The 26,675-nt window shown below is 41.0% G+C and overlaps 1 protein-coding gene across 1 annotated transcript in view; it reads right to left on the minus strand.

Annotated features, from left to right (window-relative positions):
- Nucleotides 1-26,446, minus strand: part of MAP1B (microtubule associated protein 1B) — a 75,587-nt gene extending 49,141 nt beyond the window's left edge. Inside the window, exons 1-2 of the mRNA XM_051642073.1 lie at nt 26,280-26,446; nt 21,397-21,498 (exon numbers count right to left, since the gene is read on the minus strand). The gene's annotated coding sequence lies outside the window, so the exon portion shown is untranslated. The remainder of the gene's footprint in view (nt 1-21,396; nt 21,499-26,279) is intronic.
- Between the last annotated feature and the right edge of the window lie 229 nt (nt 26,447-26,675).

Consider the following 26,675-nt stretch of genomic DNA (forward strand, 5'->3'; position numbering starts at 1 on the left):
CTTGAAACAATGCTTGAGTTTCTTGCACTATCTCGTGTTCACTGTGTATTGTATTACTGCATGATTATTCTAAAAAACCCTTGCTACCTTTTATAATAATGCACAAAATATTTTCAGTAAGAATTGCAAAATTGTAAAATCTGCCATCTCTGCTTTCTGTGTTGAGTAGTAATAAGGGTTAAGACAATGTCTGGATCCATGGCGTTATATGTGAACTGGTCAAGCCAGCGAAGCTGACAGAATGAGATCCAGCCTTAATGCAATTTCCTGACAAGGAAGTTTTCTTGCATTTCCTCCTGGGATCTGGGTATATTTATGCTCAGAATTCAGCTAACAGTATAAGATCTTTGTAGTGTACCTCTTACATCTAGCTTATAACCTCACCATAGGAATGGCCCTAGAGTATAAATGCAAGTGCAGACATTTTCAGGTCTGACTATCATAATTCACTTCCCTTAGAAAAAAGTGTAAGAAGATAAAAGTCTGTTGTATTGTTTTTAAATGAGTACTGAAATTTCACAAAACCATCAGGTTTTAGTTACGTTTCTAATCCAAATTTATTTTTGTTTCTTCTACAAATAAAGAAAAAAACAAACTCTAATTTTAAATTATCTCCCTCAGCTTAAAATCTTTTATGTGAATCATCTAGTTCAGGCCTTTATAATAATCCAGTAATCCTTTATTTTATGAAAATTATATATTTCCTATGCTGACAGGGTTAGAATCTAACTAGATGGGAAACTCGCAATGGAAGTGGGAGTAATGTAAGAAACATATTATAGAGTTCAAGGAAGCACTGAGTAAGGGTAACACAGAGAGAGCACTGCAGACTTGAGTTCCTCTGATATTAATGATTATTTTCTCAGCCATCTTTCTAGAGAAATTCGTACTGGAAATCTATTTAAATAAGGCACAATGGGAAGGTCTGGCTTCCCATCTCTTATATTTCTTTAAAGAGGAAGGGAAAGAAAAATTAATACTAAATATTAGTACTAAAGTAATTTTTCAAAGCATCTTGTGTCAGCTTCTGCTTTCACATTGTTTATGGAAAAATATACATACAAATACAAACTGCTTAACTACTTATGTAGAGTAAGCACTCCTGTGCAAGATTAGCAGCAGCATGTATGGTTTCCCACTTGGGGACTTAGTCCTTATTTTTGCATTTTATTACTTCGTCAACAAATGCAGATTTCTTAGTTATTAAACCAGCCATTTAAAGTTCTGAAGTATGTGACCATGTCACATTTACATTTGCTGCAATTTGTCCTCAATTATCAGGCTAGTACAGCAGAAGCCAGCTGTTAGCAGAAGCATCAAGATAACAAAAATAACCCAACTATAAAGAAACATAGCAGTGAATTATCCCTACCCTCAGATATTATTATGCTAATAACTGGTCTGAACAGGTTGTTTGACTACTGAAGAACCACTTATGTAGCAAAATTTTCAAAGGTGGAAGCATTATAAGAATTGCCTTTCAGTACTATTAATCTGAAAATTATGTTTTAATAGCACATGGAATAAGTTCTACACAGACTTTTTCTTAATGGGAACACAAAAGCAATTTCCAGCTCTGAAGTTCATTATAGGCTATTAATATTTATTGCCTCCAGGGAAAACATTGCATTACTTCGGAAACAGTAAGATTTCCCTTGAGCTGATATAAAGGAAAAAACAGGGTTTTTAAAGGTCTATTTTGAATATATATTTTTAAATAGCTTTTTCAAATAACAGTAAAATTAAGAGAAAACTAGTTACGTTGCAGTGTGGTATTACCAACAAAACATTTTCTCTACTAAGGAATAAAGCCTGCTCAGTGAGTCTCTCAGTAATACCCAGGAAAAGAAGGTGACTTTCAGTCTCCCTCATCAGCTGCTTCTCCACTTCTCCTCCAATCAGCATTAGCACAGTTCTCTTCTAAGGCTTGCTGCAGGGTGGATGGACAAGCTAGTAAGTCTGGTTCTTTGGGGTTGTCTTGTTTTAAAAGCTATCTCAAAACAGATTTGGCACAAGAAACAAATCAAAGCCTTTTATACCATCTGGAGTGATTTGGAGCTCTTCTCTTGCAGACTTACCTGGATGATGTTCAATCAGGAAATGAAGAAAAGTGGACAAACTTGGCTCTCATTTTAATGCCGGCATTAACTTTGGCTTCTGTGATCTGCACTTTTTCAGTGAGAGAGCAAAAAAGCAGCTGGTAGCTGTGAAAACTGAGGGGTCTCTGGCTAACCCCTTCTTAGGTGGAGGGACATTCTCATTAAACACTTGGGCCTGTCAGAAGATATGTGACCAGGTACCACAAGAGGTCTGAGCAGACCATAGCCCCTACCCCAAAGGGAGGTGACTGGGAGCATTTTGCTGGAAAGAGAATGCTAAGGTGCAAAAAAGGAAGTAAAAATTCCCTCTTCAGGGCTTCTGCCACTAGCAGACAACCAATAAATAAATAAATTTAAATTAAATAAATAAATAAAAATTCCTTGATGGTGTTCCAACATGAAAATATTGTAAAACTGGACATAAGTAAATGTAAAGGAATTGAAATATACTCTCTCAGCTCATGCATTAATGAATTATAAGACAACAGTAAATTTCTGCCATTTTATTATTTTATAGCCATGGGGGACATCCACAGATTTCATAGCAGGTGAGTAAAAGCCATCAAGTCTGCCCTTTTACCACTATCTTCTGCTTGATATATTCCTTAGCCCCTATCATTCCTCCCCCCAGAGCAGCTGTCACTAACACATCACTCCTCCTCTGCCTTAGAGGATGGAATCTGCAGCCTCTGGGAGGCTGATCTATTCATCATCTGGCAGATAATACTCTCAAAGGCAATTCCATTAGCAATATCCATCTCAGTGACAAAGCACCATCTTTTACATGTCTGGTTTCCAACCACACAGATATAAATGCTCTGCTGGGCCCCTTTTTTTTGAGAATGGAAATCACTGACCTTGTACAAGTTGTGTTTATTACCCATTTTCTTTCAGTCAGCAGGGTTGACCCAAGTTTTGCCTTAAAAAAAAGGCCTGTATCCTTTGGTGACAAACACGCTGGTTTGGCTGAACTAAGAAACCTAGTAACAAATACTCAGCTTTCCACATAAGGCAAAAAAAAAAAAAAAGTTTAAAAATAACTGATCTTTGGAGTCTGATGCTGTACTTTTAAAAGATTAATCTTTCAAAATAAGGTTGAGAATATTGCAAAAGGACCTTTGCAAGCTATTGGAGCTCTGCAATGAACTTTACATTACTATTGTTAAAATGAGAAAAGTAATCCAGTGAAAACTAAATCAACAACTTCCATGTGAATGTCTGTGGGCATAATTAAGATCATAGAAAGTCACACTGCTTCATCGTAAATTGATCTGAACAAGGTAGTAAATACCTACTGCCTTTTTAGTGTTTATAAAAACATTCTGCATTACCAATGTTTCTGAAACAGGCTGGCTGAACTGATTTTTTCCCTACATACACAGCCAAAAGGTAAATGCTCCAATGTTTTCCAGTGGCAGCACCCATCCTCCTGTACTTTTGCAGCAGGCAAAATAACCCTGATTAAATTAATCAGTGTCTCCAGCTACTGTTGTGCTCATTACCAACCCTCTAACATCGTATGTCTGAAGATACATTCTTAAGTGCAACAATTGTAGGCATTTGTTCATTAGCAAGTATAATCAACATGGGTCATCAAAAGTATATTTCATGCATAACAAACCCAGCCAATTAGTAAACCAACAGAGGAAATATCTAAGATCTACAGCAGATATTTCATTAACATAATTAGAAGAAGATGTATAATAACTTAATTTTCCACCTTCTTTCATCTAAAGAAGGCCAGAGATACTTTGCTGCTTTCTGCAGAGAGCTCATGCCCTGACTGGGAAAATGTCAGGTGAAATTAGACTATGTAATGAAGAAAATGTTATTTAGATGTGATACACTCCCTTTAGAAATCTTGCTTATTACAGACAGGCTGTGTAATTACACACACTCATGAACTGTCCTTCATTAGAGTGACAAAGTGTCAGCATTGGTGAGACCTCTACCGCACCTAGTATTAAATGAATACAACTAAAGTATATTTTTAGGATCGTCACCATTTGAAAAAAACAACACAAGGGGATGCTTTATACCAATAAAGTTGCATTTTTCCCCCCCAAAGATTAAAAAACACTCACCATTTAATTTATTTTCTCTTTTTTGGGAAGAGAAATGCTGTGAGTTTTAACATCTTCTCTTGATAAAGAAATGCAAAGATTGCCATTAGATTTCCACTGGAAGCTTCCATGGTCTTTCATGATAGGCAGAGCTGCATTATTTTTCTTTTTTCCATATTAATGGAGATACATTTTAAGTCTGGAACATTTAATTTTCTAAGGGAGTTGCACTAAAAGGAGAACTCTTACTAGATGTTAATTAACTGACGTATGCCTGATGATAGCTACAAGCTGTGCAAATGCACAAGTATTCTTTCTTAACTTAAGTAAAAAGTACTTACCTATGGAGAACCGGAATAGTAAATAATGTTTTCACTGAGATCAAGACCAAAATTCTGACTGATTTTGAAAAGGAACAGTTTCATATACAAGGCTTTTCTTCTACAAATCCAGGTTATATTGAAGACTTCAGCAAAGAAAAGGGAGGTAAATTTATGCTGAACTAGTAAATCAGTATAAACACACTTTTTGAATTGCTGACTGTGGTCCTTTACTGTATTTTTTTTGAGATGGCTACACTTCTACAAAGGTACTATACTATGTTTAGAATGGACATTCAGAAAATTTGTTCACAGAAAGAGTGGTTAGACACTGGAATAGGCTGCCCAGGGAGGTGGTTGAGTCACCATCCCTGGATGTATTTAAGGGTCGTTTTGATGTGGTGTTGGTGGATATGGTTTAGGGGAGAACTTTGTAGAGTAGGGATGATGGTTGGACTTTGTGATCCCAAGGGTCTTTTCCAACCTGAATAGTTCTATGATTCTATGATATGACACTAACCTGAAAGATACAAATTTTAAAATAGAAATATTTATAATAAATAGTATTATAAGCTTATATTTTAAAAAGTTATCTATAAGGAATACACACATGAATGTAAGTAGTAAACTCAACCATGTAAATAAAGCTTAGAAAGGGAAATATTTGTTTTCTGTACAAATTGTATAATTTCCTCTTACTAGTTGACATCACAGGGTCTTTCACCCTGACTTTTTCTGTTGAAAAGTTTTGATTTATGGCTTCTGTTTCAACTCCTTTGTGAATCCTCACAAATGAGCAGATTTTGCATATTGTTCCAACATGGTCCCTAAAGGGAAAACTGCTTTCCTTGTACAGAATGCTAAAATTAATTTTGGGAAAAAAAAAATAATGAAAAAATAGATCAACAATTACTTGATCATGCAAGCTCTCCTCAAGTGGCATTTAATGGACAGCCAGTGTAAACCTGGCTACTTACACAAGCATTTAGAAGACTGGACCACTTCATACTCAACATTTCACATCAAAATTGGATAATAATCAGAATAAATTTTATGCAATTAAGCTATCCAGAGTTCATCCTAGCACACTGGTAGTATATTCCTCTATAGTTACATATTTCTGCTTGGGCTTGATAATTTTTAGGCAAAGCCTTGACCCATTTTACATCCTCCATTCCACTCTACATTGCTGCAAGGGATGGAGAGCAGACTCTGAGCCCAGCTCTCTCTATCAAACCTATATAGCAGATGAGAATAGTAAGGCATAATAACACAGCCAAGACTAGAGAGAATACAGAGTCTGTCAGTGCTAATCCTTTTTAATATTCCACTTTGCTCCAGAGAGGATTTAATTGTTTCTTAAATGGTTCTAGGGCCTCTGAATGAGCAAACCTGTCTAACAAAGCAGACATTTTATTTGAAAGAATCTTTATAATAAATATTGATCTATCGTATCTGTAGATCATTCTGGAGTCATAGCAATTTCTTCTTGTCTAATTAAACTGTGCTAATATGAAAATGTGGGCCAAGCCCATAAGGCATAACAGATCTGCAGAGTGTGGAAATGCCTGCAAGTCCTGAGCTCTGGGAAGAAAGGCAGGGAGGCACATGAACTCTGCCTGCATGCTAATGAGGTCCACCAGATCACAATCCATACAGATGCAGCCAGGCAGAGGCAGGGATGGGCCCCGCAGAGGTGACAAAAAGCAAAAGGCTATTCCTTGCTCCTTCTCTTTCCCCTAGGATTTGAAGTTCATGTCAGTCACTAAGCCAAACTCAGACAGGTAATCAAAATGATATTTACTTCATCTCCTCATGGCATTTTAACTTTTATACTGTAAGTATTCCTGGACCGGCAAGATCGTTTTAGTAATCATAAAGCACATTTCCACAGACATGTGGCAGTGTTTGGAAACATTTCACTCCCACTTGACATGGAGCTTTGTTGGAGATGGCAGACAATATTTCATCAGCTTTTCTTAAGCTTTGCACAGACACTCAGCTTCCTACAGAAATTTAGGTCTAATGGAAGTCAACTGATTTATTACCAATTCCAGCACCACCCAGACTTGCAAGAAAACCACAGGAGAGAATTGCTGGGCTTTATATCAAGTGGTGCCACAGCAACCCAGCAGTGCAGCATTTCATTTTGCTGTTACAAACTATAGACCAGCTCCCCACAATTTCCCTCCAACTGTCTATAGATGGTATCTACAAACTGCAATTCTTCAACAGCACTCCAACGCTGCCCTAAAACATAATGTGGTAGAACTGGAGGAACTCTTCAGTAAAATTACTAGTAATTTACACTTGTTAAAAGCAGAATTTGTTAAAGTGATCTAGTAATCACAATTTAGAATAAACTGATGGCTATGTTTTTTAATATTTTTGCTTTTTTGTTTGTTGCTTGCATTGGTTTTTTTCCTAATAAGTGGTAATGGACAGCTGCTCCCAGTGACTATCCAGAGTCCTGCTACTTTGTCCACAATTAAATCAACTGCAAAGTATTTGAATGGCCATTTACCAGTATTTGCAGATATCAAAAGGCTTTCCCCATGCAGATGTATGTGGGTGTTCAGTTTCATAAAATAGTCCTCACATTTGTTTTTTTAATACAACTCAGAAATCTGATGGAGTTAGACAAATTGGCGAGTGACTAATCTCAGCTTTTCATCTTTTGTGTTATTTTCAAATCAAGTTGAGTGATCCCTGTAGTGATTACTTTCTAACATCTGGCTGGTAGTATTTGAAGAGAGTTGGTGGCCTCATTTTGAGTTCTAATGAAGACCACACTGCATAAATCACTGATGCTGGATTCCCTACTGGCACACTTGGCACAGCAGTCCTTGGTGGGAAGCAGAAGCAAGACAAAAATAATTAAATGTCATTACATTCCTGCAACTGAATAATCCAGATAAAGGATTGTCCACAGCATCTGAGTGTGACAGCCACAGACAGTCTTTATACAACTGAGGGCAACTGTTAAGGAATAAACTTTAGGTCTCTTGATTTAGGGTATATCATGTGTTCTATGGTCACTGAAAGCCATTGTTTGTCTGTTTTTTTTCCACCTCCAAGAAAGGTAAAAGGCCACACTGGGATTTAACATGTATGAACAAGTTTTTTAGACAGACAATACTGAAATGCTTTGTCAAACTACACACTACTGTATTCCTGTGTTCCTAACAAACAGTTATAACATAGACTGAGTCAAGGGAAAAAGTATGAGATCTACTAAACCTGACAAGTGAGTCTGAGTCTACTTGCTTAGGTCTCAGGTCTTTTTTTTCATGTTGTGCTCTAAATTAAGCATGGGAGAGAGAGGAAGCGCCACTGTACATCTAGTTGTGGTTATATTGCAGCTTCAAAAAAAGGGAAGCTCAGGTCTCTCACAGACATTCTGAAACTACAGAGAATAGGTTATCCGTAAGGCTGATTTCCTCAGCTGTAACTACAGCATGTGCTAATGTTTGCACAAATACAGCTGTAGGTGTAACAGTCTTGCTTTTCTCCCTACTGGCTCTGCAGAGTTAATATAATGTTAAGCATTTTCATAAATGATCACTATCTATGGTCTTCAAACTGAGAGCGCTCTTGCCCTGCATGAGCTATACTCTGCTTCTCCTTCATTGACTATGAGAGATCTGAAGTTTGTCACATTGAGAGATTTGTCCTTCACTGTCAGCAGAGCTGAATTGTCTGATATTTAAATTCCAAACAAGATCTCAGAGCAAATTAGAAACATGTGTCTTTTATTAAGTACTATGACCTAAAAACAGTACAGAAGTGATCACATGGACTTTAGCGTGTGCTCATTTACTGCACAGCAGAAAGTCTGGGCATTGAGAATGCCACCTACTGGCAAAAAACCACGAGGGAGTGTAATTCAATGGCAGACAATTCCCAAAAAAGGGAAAGCATAATGAACATGATGTGGGTTGTTAGTTTGCTTGGGTTTTGTTGGTTTTCTTTTTTTTGTTTCATTTTGGGCTTTTTTGTTTGTTTGGGTTTTGGTTTTTGGTTTTTTTCAATTGCTTATTTCAAGTTTTTTATATCAAGTAGTGGTAACTGCATGATATGATGCTGAATTTTCTGTAGAAACTTTGCTGGGAATGAGTTTTGAACCCTAAGCATATTATTAAAACTTAACTTTGTACCAGGAAAGGGTAATGTTTGAAAACAGTAACAACTTAAAAGACATCAGACATAATAAGAAAATATGAATACAGGGGTAAGACTGAGATTGCTCCTTCATTCCTATGCATCCCTTTATTTCACAGGATTTCAAAAAAGACTCTCAAGGGTTCTTTAAATATTTGGTGCTAATATTCAGAGCTTAAAACTTTGACACTAAGATCCAAAGAAGCATCAGGCTCAGCACTGAATCTGTTTGTTATTGCTGTCAGCTATAGCAACCATTATTTCAAGCTTTCTGTGGCCAATTTGTGATTTGATCACCAATAGTCATCTCAGTGGAGAGTATCTGTGCTGTTAACTCCACTTAGAAAGGATTAACTGCTGTCACAGTACTACAGCAAGGCAGATCCATGTAAGCTACATCTCTGCTGGTTTGAAAACATCTTCTCTGGTTTTCCCACTCAGTGACTATTGATGAGATTTTTTTATTGTGTCCTGTTCACAACTAGCCAACAACCTGGTTAGCTAGATTATCTAATAAAGAGCAGTTGGTCTAATTTTGACTTAATATTATCTAAGAGTCTCGCATTTTTGCAAGTAAGCCACAAACATGAAAGGGAATAATACTTGGTGGGGTTGAGATCCGAGTTTGGTCTAAATCTAATTTGATCATTGCCCAGATTAAGTTAATAATCACTAACAAAGAGACAACAATCCGCTCAAGATGAAGAGCAAAAAAAACTTGGCAGTGCCAGAAGAAGCTGCCAATATGTTTAATAGCAGAGGGAAGACAAAAGTAGAAGCAGAAAAAAAAACAAAAAACAAAACAAAACAAAACAAAACAAGCTGTCACTGGTGACCAGAGACATCCCTGACCACAGCTTTTTCTAAACTCATCTCTTAAAAAAAGTAAGCATTCTTTTGTGGTTAGATGTGGTGTGGCTCCAAGAAAGGCATGAAACCTGGAAGTGCCAATACTTGCTGACAATATACCATTCACATTTTACCACTAAATTACCATGACTTACAGTGACACAAGGGAAGACTGCAGGAGAAACAGCATAGTGAAAGGAAAAAAGTGTGTCACACAGGATCAATACAAGCTTCTCTGTAGTCTTGAAAACATCTGCTAATATCAAAACAGCATTTCACTAATTTTAGGAAAGCAGAAGGAAATATAATGCAATGCTTAAAGTAAGCTGAAGAAATAAGAAAGTAAATCAGGAAAATGGAAGACGTAGTTTAGGAAATTAGTGACACAGAATAAAGCATTTTATCTGTGCTTTGTCCATGCAAAAACTGTTCTTGAAGACATCAGAGCTGCCTCTGAAACACAGCAGTAGAGCCCTGCCCTATAAGAGCTGTGGCAAAGCTAAATACTGATGTGATGAGGCACTCTTGATGGTCTTCTGCGAGGTAGATCACGGATGAAATCATTCTGTTCCCAACCTGCATAGGTTGCACTGTCCTGGGCAGAGGTACCAGCTCACCCAGAGCTTGAAGGGTAGATCTATGCAGGGCTGCCTTGCACCACCACTCTTTCACTGCCAATAGAGAAAGAAAGGTTTGAGTGGCCCCTTCTTTTAAAGTCATCTCTGCTTTTTTGTGACTGCAAGTCAAGACAAGAAGGGAGAAAATGTTACCATGCCAGGACAGGACCATTGCCCTGGAATGAGTATGCCACACTAACTCCTACCACCCTGGAAAGCAGCAGGTATTATGTTAAAAACACATTTGATTCTCAGAGCACTCTAAGAAAGCCTGAAAAGCGCAGGAGGACATGAATAATTTCATAGACGTCCAGCTGTTTCCAGCATCAGCAGGGTAAAAGACTCAAGTTAGGTATGGACTGAAAGTCAGAGGAGTATCAACTCTGCAAATGCTTAACATGCTGTGTGAAACTAAAAGAAAAAAAAAAAGTAGAAACCTCTAAAATAAAGTAAATGTCTGTGCTTCTTCCAGGTTCTCTGAAAGAAATTGATTCTTTAGCCCATAATTTCCTTTCAGATGAGACTAATTTAATTACAAATGGTTTACACAGGCCATGAAAAAACGCAGAAGTCACAACTATACCTTTTTTTAGGTTAAGTATATGAGGATATAAAATGCACTCTCAATAAGTTTGCAGACATCAAATTGAGTGGGAGTGTTGATCAGCTTGAGGGTAGGAAGGCTCTACAGAAGGACTTAGATTGGATTGATGGGCTGAGTCCAACAGTATGAGGTTCAACAAGGCCAAGTGCTGAGTCCTGCACTTGGGCCACAACAACCCCAGGCACCACTACAGGCCTGGGGAAGAGTGGCCGGAAAGCTGCTGAGAGGAAAAGGACCTGGGGGTGTTTGTTGACAAGTAGTGCTACATATGAGCCAGCAGTGTGCCCAGGTGGCCAAGAAGGCCAACAGCATCCTGGCTTCCATCAGAGACAGTGTGGCCAGCTGGAGTAGGGAAGTGATTGTCCCCCTGTACTTGGCACTGGTGAGGCTGCATATTCAGTACTGTGTGCAGTTCTGGGCCCTTCACAACAAGAAAGAGACTGAGGTGCTGGAGCTGGTGCAAAGAGCAACTAGGCTGGTGAAAGGTCTAGAGAATAAATCTTATGAAGAGTAGTTGAAGGAACTAGGGCTGTTTAGTCTAACGAAAAGGAGGGTAAGGGGAAACCTCACTGCTGTCTAAAACTACCTAAAGGCCATTGAGGTGCTGGTCCCTTCTCACAGGTAAATAGTGATAGGGCAGGAGTGAACAGCCTAAAGATACACCAGGGAGTTTTAGACTGGACATTAGGAAACATTTTTTCTCTGAAAGGGTTGTCAGACATCGGAACAGGCTGTCCAGAGAGGTGGTTGAGTCACCATCCCTGGATGTGTTTAAAAGTTCTATAGAAGTGGTCCTTGGGGATATAGTTTACCGGTTAACATGGCAGAGTGGGGTTAAAGGTTGTACTAGATGATCTTACAGATCTTTTCCAACATATATGATTCTATGATTCTATGAAGTATGGCTCTAATGCATGATTGTATTATATTGTACAATGGTAGAATAGTAAGTCTATACACTCTAAGGAAAACTGAATGCTTTGCATCTCCTCTTTCCTGCGACTACTGTCTATAAATAGTTGTGAAAGATCCAGATCTGTCAGCATAGCCCGAAAAAGGGGTTTCCCCCACTCAACACCTCCTCCTAACAGATTAATATTATCAGATCCTTTTATTCAACACAAAATGAGAAAGTTGTCAGGGTCTTCTTCCATATTATAATCCCCTACTTGACATACAATGACATTATCCCACCAAAGCTGGAGTGAAATTGTAATTCTTGCTGTTATTACAGGCTTTACTAAGTACAGAGGACTGTTAGGTGCACAGCAACTATTCCCACTAGAGACACTTCAGGAATACAACTGGTACAGCCAAACTATTTATGCAGTTGAGTCAGTGCTATGATCAAAGGATCCTGTCCTTACTTTCAAAGAGTCACATTTCTGTTTGGATTTCTCTTTTTTGGTGACTTCTGTATCTTCCATGTGTTACATGCAAAGGTGGCAAGCTATTAATATGATCCAGAAATTCATGTTGTAGGACACAATAAAAAGTAGAGAGAAGATAATTTCAAACTTTTTTATACATAGTGGATTGAAATGTAAAAAGAATGGCATTCCATAATACAATTATTCCAAAAGTGGGCAAAAAGATTAAAAATTATGAAGTTTTTAGGAAATGTTAAATGTACAAAAGCCTAATTAGTATTGAAAAATATTTAAATCTTCCAAGTCTAATGAACTTTTAGAATCTGAGCTTTGCAGCTAGTAATGCTAAGTCTGAAAAATTCAATAGTGCTAGACAAATTATTATGAGTAATACAATTACATTATTAGCTTGCGACAAGCATTAAATCCTATCCAGAGATACTCCTGAAAGTATTGCTTCTATTTGTATTTAAAGTACTAATCATATAGAAAATAATTGCTCTAGATGACCCTGCTCTGGCAGGGGGGTTGGACTAGATGATCTTTTGAGGTCCCTTCCAACCCCTAGGATTCTATGATTCTATGATATATATATATAATTTATTTTTTTTACAGTTTGTTTAAAACTCCCTGTGGGTTCTGAAAGACAATTTTTCAAAAACTTAATTTTGTCTTATATTAGCAACCATTTTTGAATCATAAACAGACTAATTCCAACCAATAGAATAGCCAGGAACCAGAACAGTCATGTCCATACATTTATGAGTCTATGCTGCCCACAGAGACCGTGTGAAAACCCAGGTCATCAGGAACACTGCCTTCCCTTGTTACTCTAGGAAGAGAATGCCATCAATGACTACAAGCCAAAAGTAACTTTTTGGTGGTACCATCTGGGGGTTTCATGAAGAACCATAAACCTCTGTTACAGAACTATCCAGAACTATCACTATTTGTGACTATTACTGACTGAAGTGTGTACCTTCCCTACCTATACTCAAAGGGACTGTGAAGTACTATGGGATACTCACAGCAATCTACAGACTGCACCTGGATCTGTAGCCAGCATTAATGAGTCTCTTGCCTTTGACTCTACAAGGTAGTTGTCAGCTTGAGCTCCTATAGCAGCAGCCACCATGGCAACTCTCATTCTACAGCTGGCCACACAGATGAAGATGTGCTCCCCATTCCACTAGTCTACAGACAAGGAGTGTCTTCCCTTGGTCTGGTCCTATTATTGAATGCAGTGGTAGGCAACTCACTGCAAACAAAGCACCATTTTTATTTGGCAAGAAAGAAGTGAAAATGTTCATTTCCTCCCTCATTATGTGAAAATTCATTCCTTGTTCTACCTTAAAAATAGGTAATATTTCCTCTAATCCAAAGTCCAATACTTCAAGCCTTTTCTCATTATAAAGTGTAATTACAAACATTTAATACTTCTCTTAAGTGACTGATAAACTATACCAGGAAGTAACAGAAAATACAGGCAATCAAAAAAGATAAAACATAATCAAAAATAAGAAAAACAGACACATGAGAAAAATGTTGCCCATGACAAGCAGAAACTAGATTAAAAAGCGGCAGTTGTTACACATTCATTACAAATCCATGATGTAAGAGATGAGAGGTAGGTCATCTGTAAATAATTAAATATTGCTGAAACCTTCAGTTTCAGACATCCCATGTAGACAAAATGTAGGAAAGACTGAGGAGTCTAGTAGGGAACAAATTAAAAATTGTAGTTCTGTAATTTTTTTAAATAAGCCTTAACAAAACAACCCTTGTGAATATACCATTAGGTATGCTGAATTATCATTCTAATAAAGTGGAATGGGGATTAAAATTTTATAATGGAGTTAAAATTCTATCATTATTCACAGCTAACTTAATCCCATGGCTCTGGTAGCTGCCTCACCTAGGTCAAAAACCTATTCCCATAAAACTGTTCTAGGACTACTGAACTCATTGCATGTACTTGTGATTCAAGGCATTTAAAAATAACCTCTCAGTCATTTTGCTGACTCACGTTAACAGTTTAGCATCAGCAGGTACTGGTGTTTTGGCAGCAATATAACTTCATGCTAATTTTCTTTGAGATCATTCCTATAAAAGCAGAAATGGAAGTAACTGCCAGAATGATTGTCACATTAGTAAAACATTAGTAAAAAAAGGGAAGGGAAGGGAAGGGAAGGGAAGGGAAGGGAAGGGAAGGGAAGGGAAGGGAAGGGAAGGGAAGGGAAGGGAAGGGAAGGGAAGGGAAGGGAAGGGAAGGGAAGGGAAGGGAAGGGAAGGGAAGGGAAGGGAAGGGAAGGGAAGGGAAGGGAAGGGAAGGGAAGGGAAGGGAAGGGAAGGGAAGGGAAGGGAAGGGAAGGGAAGGGAAGGGAAGGGAAGGGAAGGGAAGGGAAGGGAAGGGAAGGGAAGGGAAGGGAAGGGAAGGGAAGGGAAGGGAAGGGAAGGGAAGGGAAGGGAAGGGAGCAAGAAAGGAACTTCCATTTTGGGAATTTTGATTAGTAGTAAGAAAGGAAGGCTTTGACAATTGATGTATTTGAAGATACAGGCTGTTACACTGTAATCCTCTCCTGAGCTACCAAAATCCTAGCACCTTCCAGAAAGAAAAGCTTGGGAGCGGATGGGTGGGCTGTGTGTGTCCCCCAGGCGAGTCCTCTGAGGGCCTCAGGCATCCCCAGCCTTGCATCGCCAGGCAGCCCCAACGTTGCAGCCGTGGATCACGGCAGCAAACCATGTGGGGACACCACACACAGCTGCAGCACTGTGAGTCAGCTCAGCTCCCTTTCCAAGTCCTATTCTGCCTCCATTTTCTTTCTTCCAAGGCACAAATACTTTAAGACACAAAACATGTCTGGCAGCCAACTAAAATTACCCTCTCCAAACATATAATGAGATAAAATGCCTCCACTAAACAGCTATTCCAGCAATTACAGTCTTTAATACCTGAAGAATCACATTTATAGGATGTTCCTAAATGTACAGACCAGAGTCCCTGAGATTTTAAGTGAAATTCCTAGGCACTTAGTTATGGTACCAGCTGATAAATTTAGTCATGGCTTCTTGGATCTTTTCTCTTTCTTTCATTTTAAGTGATAGGTTTCACTCAAGTACCTATGTCCTCTTACTTGACAAATTTTGATGAACTGCAGTTTTCAGGCAGACAGCAAGCACTACAACCATGCCCTTTAGGTTTTTAATGGGAACTCCATGAGCACACAGTGCAAAGTACTGGATGTGTTTAGAACTGCTTTGACTAAGGCAATAGGATTACACACACCGCTTTGGCAAAGCATGGAGCTGTGGGCATTGATAACCAAAATTCTGAGATCCAGAAATTCTCCACAGGATACTAACAATCCAAAACAGTAACTTTCACAATGAAAGCTGTTAAGGCTTTCTGGGGTAATGACACTTTCAGAGAAAAATTACCTTCTTTTGGCAGCTTGAGAGAGGCAAGCCCACCGCGGCTCATGAGTCAAGTGGCTGCCAAGGAGACATTGATCATGTCATACATTTTCCAAGGTCCCCCATGGCCACAGGCAGGCTGGAGAAAATAAAAGTCTTGAGCACATGTAAGGAAGGAAACACCTAAATCAGTGCAGACACCAGCTGCTGACTTATGGGCAACAGAAGACCTACAGGTACTGATCAGATGGAAAGTGCATGTCCTACAGATAAGCATTCTTTGTAAGAGGAGAAAGTACAAAGTAGCATTGCTTGACTGGTATTTCATGGACACCACCATGGCCAGCAGGGACACACAAGCAGGTCCTAGAAAAGCTCAGACTTCAGAAGGAAGTTTACAAACATTGGAAGCTAGGGCAGGTACCCTGTGAGGATTACAGAGAGGGTGTCTGAGCAGCTAGGGATCGGGAGGAGAGACAAATTCCAGATGGATGTAAAGGGCAATAAGACTCACCTCTATAGGTATGTTGGGGATAAAAGGACAACCAAGGAAAATGTAGGCCCTCTGCTGAAGGAAACAGGAGACCTAGCTATGCAGGATATTGAGAAGACTGAGGTTCTCAATGACCTCTTTGCATCAGTCTTCTCTGGCAAGTGCTCCAGCCTCATCACAAAGGCCACAGCAGGTGAAAGCAGGGACTGGGAGAATGAAGCACTCTCCATATAGGAGAACAGGTTCATGACCACCCAAAGAACCTGAAGGTGCACAAGTCTATGTCACCTGATGGGGTCCATCCACAGGTCCTGAGGGGGCTGGCAGATGCAGTTGCTAAGCCTCTATCCATCATATTTGAGAGGCCATGGTGGCCTGGTGAGGTTCCCACCAATTGGAAAAAAGGGAACACAGCCCCTATTTCTAAAAAAGGGGGAAAAGGAAGACTGAGGAACTACAGGCCAGTCAGTCTCATCTCTGTGCCTGGCAAGACCATGGAACAGATCCTCCTGGAAAATCTGCTAAGGCCCATGGAAAGTAAGGAGGTGATTGGTGACAGCCAACATGGCTTCACTAAGGGCAAGTCATGCCTGACCCATTTGTGACCTTCTGTGACAAGGCTAAAGAGATGGTGGATAATGGCAGAGTAACTGACAGCATCTACCTGCATTGTGCAAGGCATTTGACACTGTCCCACATGACATCCTGTCTGCAAACTGATAGGATATGGATTTGACAGATGAACCACTCAGTAGATAAGAAATTGGCTGGATGGCTGCACCCAGAGTTGTGGTCAGTGGTTCAGTGTCCAAGTGGAAGCAGGTAATGAGTGGGGTTCCTCAGGGGTCAGTACTGGGACAAGTGCTGTTCAACATCTTTGTTGAAGACATGGATAGTGGGATTGAGTGTATCCTCAGCAAGTTTGCTGATGACACCAAGCTGTGTGGTGTGGTTGACACCCGAGAGGGAAGGGATGCCATCCAGAGGGACCTTGACAGGCTGGAGAGGTGGGCCAGTGCCAACCTCATGAAGTTCAACAGGGCCAAGTGCAAGGTCCTGCACCTGGGTGGGCACAACCCCAGGCACAAATACAGGCTGGAGGGAGAATGGCTGGAGAGCAGCCCTGAGGAGAAGGACTTGGGGGTGGTAGTAGATGAGAGTGTGTGCTCACAGCCCAGAGAGCCAAACACATCCTGGGCTGCATCAAAAGAAGTGTGGCCAGCAGGGCCAGAGAGGGGATTCTGCCCCTCTACTCTGCTCTGGTGAGGCTACAATCAGAGTACTGCATACATCTCAGGACAAGCCTTAATCACAGGGACAACATGGAGCCATTGGACAGGGTCCAGAGAAGGGCCACAAAGATGATCAAAGGGCTGGAGCACCTCTGCTATGAAGACAGACTAAGAGAATTGGGGCTGTTCAGCTTGGGAAGAGAAGTCTTTGGGGAGACCTTATAATGGCCTTCCAGTACCTGAAGGGGCTACAGGAAAGCTGGGGAGGGGCTTTTCACCAGAGAGGGCAGTGGTAAGACATGGGGTAATGATATTAAACTGAAAGAAGGGAGATTTAGGTTAGACATCAGGAAGAAATTATTCACCATGAGGGTAGTAAGGCAATAGAATAGGTTGCCCACAGAGGTTGTTGATTCCCCATCCCTGGAGGTGTTTAAGGCCAGGTTGGATGAGGCCTTCTGCAACCTCCAGTGTGAGGTGTCCCTGCTCATGGCAGGGAGGTTGGAACCTGATGATCTTTAAGGTCCCTATCAACCCTAACCATCCTATGGATTTTAGATGGTTAGGAGTAAGTAGCTTCTGAACAGCTTTTTAAATAAAATGGATTTCCATCTAGACAGGGGCTTGAATATGCACCAATGCAACAGTCAAGTATGCCCATGTGGAAGCTGAAGGACAAAACGGCAGGTGTGGAAGTCTTGCAGAAGGTCCTCAGCTGCTTCACCTTCCCACATCCCCATCCCAAAAACCATTTAATTAGTCTTTTCTGAAGCTGCTTTATGCAGCTGAAACTTTAAAAAAAAAAATAAATTAATAAAAGATTGGTAGGTACAACTGCAATTTCAACAGATCTCTTTCCATTACACTCCGCTTGCTCTGCCACACTACCAGATGCTCAGTTCCTTTATTAGCATGTACATGTTACAAATCGTTGTTTGTGTTTTTGGTCCTTGTGATATGTTAACATAAGATGGAAGTTATTGTACATGACAGAGAAAACAGAGGGAAGCACTGGAGTACCCATTTTAAGTCATGTTGCCTGTTGTCTTGGCAACCAGTTACTCATTTTTCACCAGCACCTGACAACAATGTTTTGGAAGATCTGGTATTATTAAGGAGTCTGCCAACTCAGCTGCTTCAAAAGGTATCAGAAAAGATCGGCTGGCATCACCATTCTGTATCCTATTTTTCAGGAACCATAAATCATCCATAAATTGCTCAACAGCTGAATGTAGGATGAACAAACACCACTGTGACAATCCATTCCATTGAAAAGAGCATAAAAAGTGTTGACATTCAGTCATGCTCCCTGCAGTATCAATATGTACATTGCTATTCACTACACAGGGAGAAGGATTAGACCTCAAATTCCTCAAGTAGAAACACATGAATGCTTTGACAGACATTCTCTCATATGTCTCTCCTTCAACACCACAGGCTTATGACCTGGGGAGAGAGATGGCCCCGTTTCCTCAAAGCTTCCCTTTGGAGAAAGAGTTCTACTCTTCACACTGCTGCTGTGTGTATCCTCAAGCTGCTTGGAGAAGCATACAAGCATGTACTGAGCCAGCACTGCAATTACCATAATTAAACATTATAATCAAACAGGCTTCAGTCAGCAGTCAGACCTGGCTACAGTAGGAGCTGTGCAGACTTATTAGATGACTCTGCCCTTTCTCAAGAGTAAACTGTCATTGTGTGAGAGCCACACAAAGAGCTCAGTCTCAAAGGACTAGGGAATAAAAAAAGCCTGTTTAATTACATCCCATAGATTCCCCCATCACCTGGGATGAATACCTTCCTCAGACAAAAGGTCACCTAGTTACCCTAATTCCACAAAATTTCTGAGTTTGGGACCATAAGGGGGTACATACTTACAATCATATCTTTAGCATGAACTTTTACCATTTCACTAGTTAAACACTCCAAATTCAACACTTGGGTGTTGTAACAGAAAACAAACATTCTGAAATTGTATTAACAAATGGCAACAAGAACCCTGCTCCCTACCAAACAGCAGAGAGGACAGAAACTAGCCTCACGCATATTCAACATCAGAGGACCACAGAGAGGAAATAAATTACTCTGATTTGGGCAGTGGGATTCAGGAGGTGCCAGTGGGCTTCTCCACAAAATTTTAGACAAGGAATTGGTCAAGTGGGCTACCTTTATTCCTGGATGTTCCCTTTATCCAAGTTTCAGGCTCCTTTAATGCTTTTTCAACACAGATTTTGGCAGTCTACTGTTTAAAGATTGAGCAGTAGTGAAAAACATATTCATTATTGTTTGTTGTAGAGATGTTGATGAATTCCAGTCACATGCAATTAAGCTGTAATTCAGTCCAATAACAGACTAAACAAACAAGTCTAGACAAACAAGAAAAGAAAATCAACCAAAAGTAAAATTCCTAGAGAAAAATTCCTAGAGGGCTCTATAATATTTATGTTGCAAAAATTGGTGTATGATCTCTTTTTATTCATCATATGAAAGCAGAGTATTCGCTTTATTTTAATTTGTGCAATGATACAAGGATGTATCATCTAAACAAGACAGCAAAACCAGACACACTGTAGTATTTTTCCTAAAGTAAAAGCACAGCATCTCTTTTTCTCCCTGAAGTTAAAAATTAAAGCATATCCATGTTAAAATACGGGATGCATTGCATCTTGCATTCATTGATGATAACTTCTGCTGATTTCACTTATCTGAACACCCTCTCTGTAAAACAAAGCAATAGTGTCACTGACAAGTTGATTTGGCTTCATGACATTTCAACTGAAATAAAAGACATGTATTCTAGGCCTGAGTTTACTCTCATGTAAATCAGGAACTATTGTCTTATTGGTTCTGTTGGTTTTCAAACCAGGGGAAGAATCAGAGGTTTGATGTTTTTATTTTTCTTTAGCAGTGTTTTACCCTCTATAGGTTTGAGGAGATATTGCAAAATCTGTTACAACCTATACTGCAAGAGGAAGAATTAGTTATACAAGACATTCTGGTACCTTATTCGAAAACATCAGATCAATGCTGTCATGCTAGGAAGACATTATCTCTTTGTCAACAGTGTACAGCAGCTGACCCAAGGAATGTAATGTAGTAGCATGATACAACATTTCACCAAGCTTGAGAGATGTTCCTGAAGCTGGAATTTATAACACACTTCAGCATTAGGTTGTACTAGTCAATATGTATATGGCCACAATGATTTCACCAATGAAAGCAACTTCTAATCCTTTAAGAAGGTTATACATTCTTACATGAAAAACATTATTAATTTCACCCATGCTCACTCAGCATTTGTGTTAAAGTAATGAGATGTTAGAAAACTTAGCAAACACTTTATTGCCAAGCAACCAGAACGAAATCAAATTTTACACTTTACAAAACTGGATTTTTTGTTTTGTTTTGCTTTATTGTATAAATCCTCTAAAGGAAGGACAGGCTTGGAGAAAAGGCAGAAAAAGAGATTTAGTCTTACGAGCCCTGTACGTTTCTAATTTCTTCTTACAAGCCCTATAAAGCTCCTGCAAGTGAAGCCAGCACTGTAATTACCATAATTAAACATTATAATCAAACAGGCTTCAGTCAGCAGTCAGACCTGGCTACAGTAGGAGCTGTGCAGACATATTAGATGACTCTGCCCTTTCTCAAGAGTAAAAAACCCTTCACCCCTCAGCTTTTCATGACAAGAAGAAAAAAGTCTAGACCCTTTGGGAGGAAACACAGGGCTTGAGCCACACTTGTGTGACAGCCATGACACCTTTTGTGGCTCTATGAAACTGCAGAGCTAACCTTTTAAGTCATTTTTTTGTACATGTTCTACCTACCACAATATCAGTCTCTGGGACTACGAGATTGATGGTACAAAACTGTTTGGTGAAAAAGTGAGTTTAATTTAACTTCAACATGGCCCTAAAACAAACAGCTACTAGTGAAGTAATCATGGTGATATATGTGAAGCTAACCCAGAAGGATGATTATTGTAAAGATAAGTTGTGAGAAAGTTAAAACAAATCAGAAGTTTCAAACCATATTGTAAAACAAATGAAAAAAAAAAATTGTAAAGAATCACAAATGAAAGTGGGCCATACAAGTCCAAATGTATTTCTTAATTCTGCTCTTTAAACAAATAAAAAAACCCCAACAACTAAGTCAAACATTTCAAAAAACTCACCTCGAACTTCAGGAGAGAATCGAGCTGAATGGCGAGACACAAAAAGTTTCAGTTCTTGATCCAAGTTGCACTCAATCAGGTTTGTGTCCCATGATCGGATTCCTAGAATTCAAAAAAGCAAAACACATCTAGCTTGGTACGTGAGCACTGGAAGCTCTAGCTGAGTATTTCCCCAGTTGCATACATGCTATTTCCATATTTCTAAATTCCAAGCCCAGCCTCTCCTCCTTTCAAGGCACACAGCTATCTTTTGGAGAGTGCTGAGTTCCCACAAAGAAAACTCTGGACAGGAATCAGTCACAAGCAAAACGAACTTCCCTTTTCCAAAGGGTGATCATCCTTTAATGTCACAACTTTAGGACTGCTAGCCCCACATTCTAGTAGCCACATTATGAGAAGTTACTGATGTTCCTGGATTGACGCTAAAATACCAATGCATTGGTTTATAAAACCAAAAGAGTGAATCACTTGGAGGACACTTTAGTCACATTGCAGGAACACTGTACTTGCCCCTCAGAAAAAAAATAGCATCACCTAGCATGTTGCAAATTAATATTTAAATACAAAGTTTTAAATTGCTGACTTCTTAATTCAAAAGCTTTGAAGCAGTCCATATTTAAAATAAGATTTAAATTAATTTTTATTTATGAATATAAAAATTTTATTTTGAGATTTTAAAATGCTATACTTGATCTTTTTCTGTTAAAAACTGAACAGCATGTCTGTATTCCCCACCATTTTTCCCCCCCAGATACTTAGAAAGTGAGACATTTGACATATATATGACCAAAAAAATCTATTATTCCAAAAATATTTTTAAGGATTGAAATATGACCAGGAAAAAAAAAAAATCATTGCACCCAAAATGTCAAATTTTTAGTTTCTTCTCAAAAGACGGTGATGACTAAGTAAAAATAAACAAATAACAGGAGAACATGCCTAACATTTTTCTATAATTTTCTTGTTTTGAAATTACTCTGAAAAATCTTATAATTTTGAAAAATTAGGCACTTGCATCACAGGTAAGTACAGGCACTGCTGCAATTTTGAACAACAACATTACAATTTATTTTTTTTCCCTAAAGGAATATCATTAGACTTACACAAATTAGCTGGCAAATGCAGAAAGGACTACAGCTGAGGAAGTGTTTGGTGGCCCCTCCCCACATGCCAGACCATGCCTTTGCATGAAATTGTTCAGTTAAATCACTTCGGGATTTGGCAAGGAGAAGCCTGAAGAAGTGTGTGGCCACCCCCTCACCACGACACTAGCACTAAAAATCCTTCCGGTAACTCCATCAGGGTTTCAGGCTTCAGTTAGTGTCTTTGCTACTTCCCATGTTATATTCTCTTTCAAGGCAGCAGAAACATCAGGACTCATACTGGCAGAGGCCATGTTGTTGGGCTGGAGGATGAGAAAGATGGGGAAGAGCAGAGAAACCAGATCTGCAGTGCCAGTCTCCCATTGCAGCTCTGGGTAGGTTCTCCATGTAAATGTGAGCACCTGCTGATCAAGAGCCTGCAGCCTCTTTAGAGAGAATTCACACAGGGCTTTTCCTCATCAGCATCTCAGTCCAGGTAGGAGCATGCTTACTACTGGGATATGCTACTAGCTATTAAATAGCTGCCACTTGAAACTATAAATTAATTTGGAAACACAACATTGCCTGCATGTTTCATAACCACTCAAGAGAAAGTAACTGAGCTATAACCAGCCACCTCCACTTCCTAACTGATGCATCACTGTTCAAAGGCATATGCAGTAAGTCTCTTCTTCAAGTTGCCTTATTTTAATTTCTCAAATATCTCTTGGCCATATGGTGTTTTTTGGGGGCGTAATTTTGGCAGACAGATACAGCTCAGCAGGCTTTAATGTCTTCCAGGTGTTGGAATATTTGAGAGCAAGAAAGTAAAGATGATACAATACTACGCATATAGAGCACACATGAAAATTCTGACTAGTAAACCGGCATTGATCACAAAGCTTAAGCACCTTGAATGAGAGCTGAACTTCAAGAAGCCAGAAGATAAATAGCTAGCTGGCCTCTGACAGAAAGCTTGTGTAGGGAGACTACAAATCCTTCTGGAGGTCAGTTAAGCAATATGGACTATGATTCAGCAATGCTGCTAATGATAGGGCCTGTCCACCATCCCTAGCTGGTTTTGTAATGAATCCAAATTTGCTGTAGGGATAGGATTCTGATTAGGCATAGTCAAGACTGCTGAGCCAGGCACTGTTCAAAATACAGGACTCGATGCAAAACAGAGGGGAAAAAAAAATTAAAAGAGAGAAAAAAAAAAGAGGAGAAAAAAAGAAGAGCCTAGGCATCCCATGCACACAGTAGTCCTACAAGCTGAAGATGGGATTTGAATAGAATATCCCAAATCTGCAGCCGCATGATTCAGCAGTCTGGATGAAAAAATTATGCATGTACATTATAAAGTAGCATATTGTAAGATATAAAGTATATAATCAAATTAGGTTTGGGTAGAATGGAGGTAAATCTGGAACTAAAATCCAAGGTCAACCCAATCATTTAGATCATGAAAATACTGGAAGCACGGCTGAACTGGAGCTATTTCTTTCTTTCTGCAGTCTTAGGAGTGCAACGCCACTAGACACAGGACTAATCAGACAGCAGGCAGGGCACACCCAGTAGCATCTGCCAAACCAGTGGAAAAATCTTGAAGCTTTCTCTTCACTCCCCTCTTCTTTTTTGGTGAATGGTGGGTTGGAGGATTGCCCCCTTAGCAAAGTCACATCCCAAATGTAATTACTGAAAATGCACCTCACCACGCCATTCCCTCTTCCTGATATATTAGGAAGTGACTCTGCATTCCACCAGGTTGCGTAGCATCACACCACTGATGTGCTATCAGCAGATGTTTTCTTTGACACGTTGCTCTGCAGTTTGGCGCATGAATCCAGAGTTTTCAGTGATGGTACCCAGGAGATGTACCAGAGAAGACAGTGGGGCAAAGATATCAAGAACCCAAAATGCATTTAAGGCTCTTTTGAGAACAAAGGTTGAAAGAAGCGTGTTTTTTTTTTTTCAGACTACAGCCCACTTTCCAAAGAGAAAGAGCTTAGTCAAGCCCATATTGCCTCATGCAGATAGGGCTTCAGACTCCCAGTATGCTTATCCAGAACAATGCACCTCAAAATCTGATCAATGTTGGTTTGTTTTTTTTCCTAGCGGGCAAAATCTCAATCAGATCATCTGGCACCGGAAGCAGTGAGGTGACTTCTAATCCAAAATGATGAATAAAAAAGCCAAAGTGTTCCCTCTGAACATCTAAAACTGCAAGTGGGTGTTATGCTTAGTGGTGGGAGGCAGCAGAAACAGCTATGCAGCAACAACTGTACAATAGAAGCTTCAAGAAGAGACTGAAGGGCATTTCTTCAGAGGAAGGATGACATCAGCTATCTTGATGGCAGAAGTTTTATCCATTTGCTCTATAATTTTTAATAATTCAATTAAAATGCAGCCAATTCACTTCTGACACAACCAAAAATTAGACAGAAAAAAGTGTAATGCTGAAGAGGCTCTGCATGACAAAGCATCTGCCTCAGTAGTCTTCTTAGGAGACAATGGTAGCAATAAAGATGAACAGGACATGGTGAAGCTAGTTAGCTGTGTTGAGGCAGTTCTTTACCACAAGCAGTCATGAAAAAGAATCAAGAGAAATAGCCAACTAAAGCAACAATGCCCAAGAAAACAACAATAGAGACAAACGAAGTCCTAGCCGGACTGCTGAACCACACCTACATGGCAGGGCTGCTACCGATTCCTCATTCCAGGGTCTCTTCCTCCCCCCTAACAATGGCAGGATTCTGAAATCTCTGCTTTCACCCGCCCAGAACAAACATATGTTACAAAATCAGGTATCAAATAAGTTCAACAAACTATAGGTTCTGGTAACAATTTTCTTTGTGCTTCATACCACTATTACCGCAATGAGGCATCTTCCCCTCTGCATGTACACTGCAATCTATTGTATCAGCAACCACATCCAGAACTTATAAAACTGTCATTTCACTTGCCACACCTTCCTGTATCACCCTCTTAGGACAAATAAGCAGCATGTCAAAGCAGCCCGCAGCCGGACAATAATGAGGCTGAGGGTATTAACCTTCTTATCCCGGTGGGTTTTTTTCTGCATTGGAATATATCTACGCGCACATAAAGCTTGGGTCCTGAAACCTTCTCCAGCCAGGAGCAAAGTCCCACCGCCCGAAGTTAGACACAAAGACGCTCCCGCTCGGGCACTCCCTGCCGCCCAGGAGGAAAGCGCCCCGAATCGCGCCGGCTGGGTTTGGCGGCGGGGGCCGGGGCTTTGCGGGGAGCACCCGCCCCGCAGCCCCAGCCCATCTCCATCCCCATCCCCATCCCCATCCCCATCCCCAGCCGCTTTAGCCGCCGGCGCCGCGGCCGCTCTTTGTCCGCCCGGGGCTGCCACAGGGACCGCAGTGCGGTCCGCGCCACGCCCACCCGCCGGGGCTCCGGGCGGCAGCGGCGCGGGGGGCGGGCGGGGGGCTCCGCATCGGGCCCCGGCCCGTCCGCCCCAACAATGGCGGGCCGGGGGCTGGCTCGGCAGGCGCCCAGCCCGCTGCGGCTTTCCGCGGGGCCCGGCCCGCAGATGTTGCTCTGCAGCGTCCGCGCCCCAGAGGGGAAGGATGGGGGGTGCAGGTAGGGAGGGGGGGACTGAGGCGGGACGCCGGTGCAATAAAAGAACCAGAGACCGCGACTTGGCGACTCGCGTGTCCGTGCCCTCCGTGGGGTGGGTGTGCGGGGGCAGGCGAGCCCCGGCCGCGCCCGGGGAGGGGGAGGGCGCCGGCGCGGGGGTGCGGGCGGCGTTCCCGCACCTGGCCGCCTCCTCACCTCGCTCGATGTTGGCGATGGCCCGCCGCAGGTGCTCCTCGGTCACCAGCTCGCCGATGACCACCAGCAGGTAAAACTTGCTGTCCAGGAAACGGTGGGAGAGGCTGGGCGAGGGCGAGGTGGGGTTGGGGATGCTGCAGGAGGGCTCCGAGTCCACTTCCACCACCACGGTGGCCATCGCCGCCGCCCCGCTCCGCGGCTCCGGGGCGCTGGGGGGAGAGGGGCCGCTCGGCGACAGCTCCGCAGGCGGCGAGTGAGGGCGGGCGGGAGGCGGCGGCGCTTTTATACGGAGACGGGGCAGGGCAGGGACCTGGCGAGAAGGAGGAGGAAGAGGAGGAGGAGGAGAAGGAGGAGGGGAGAAGGGAAGGGGGGAGCCGGCGCATCCCTGCGCCGCCG

Source organism: Apus apus, chromosome Z, assembly GCF_020740795.1.
Source record: "Apus apus isolate bApuApu2 chromosome Z, bApuApu2.pri.cur, whole genome shotgun sequence".
In the NCBI taxonomy this organism is placed as follows: domain Eukaryota; kingdom Metazoa; phylum Chordata; class Aves; order Apodiformes; family Apodidae; genus Apus; species Apus apus.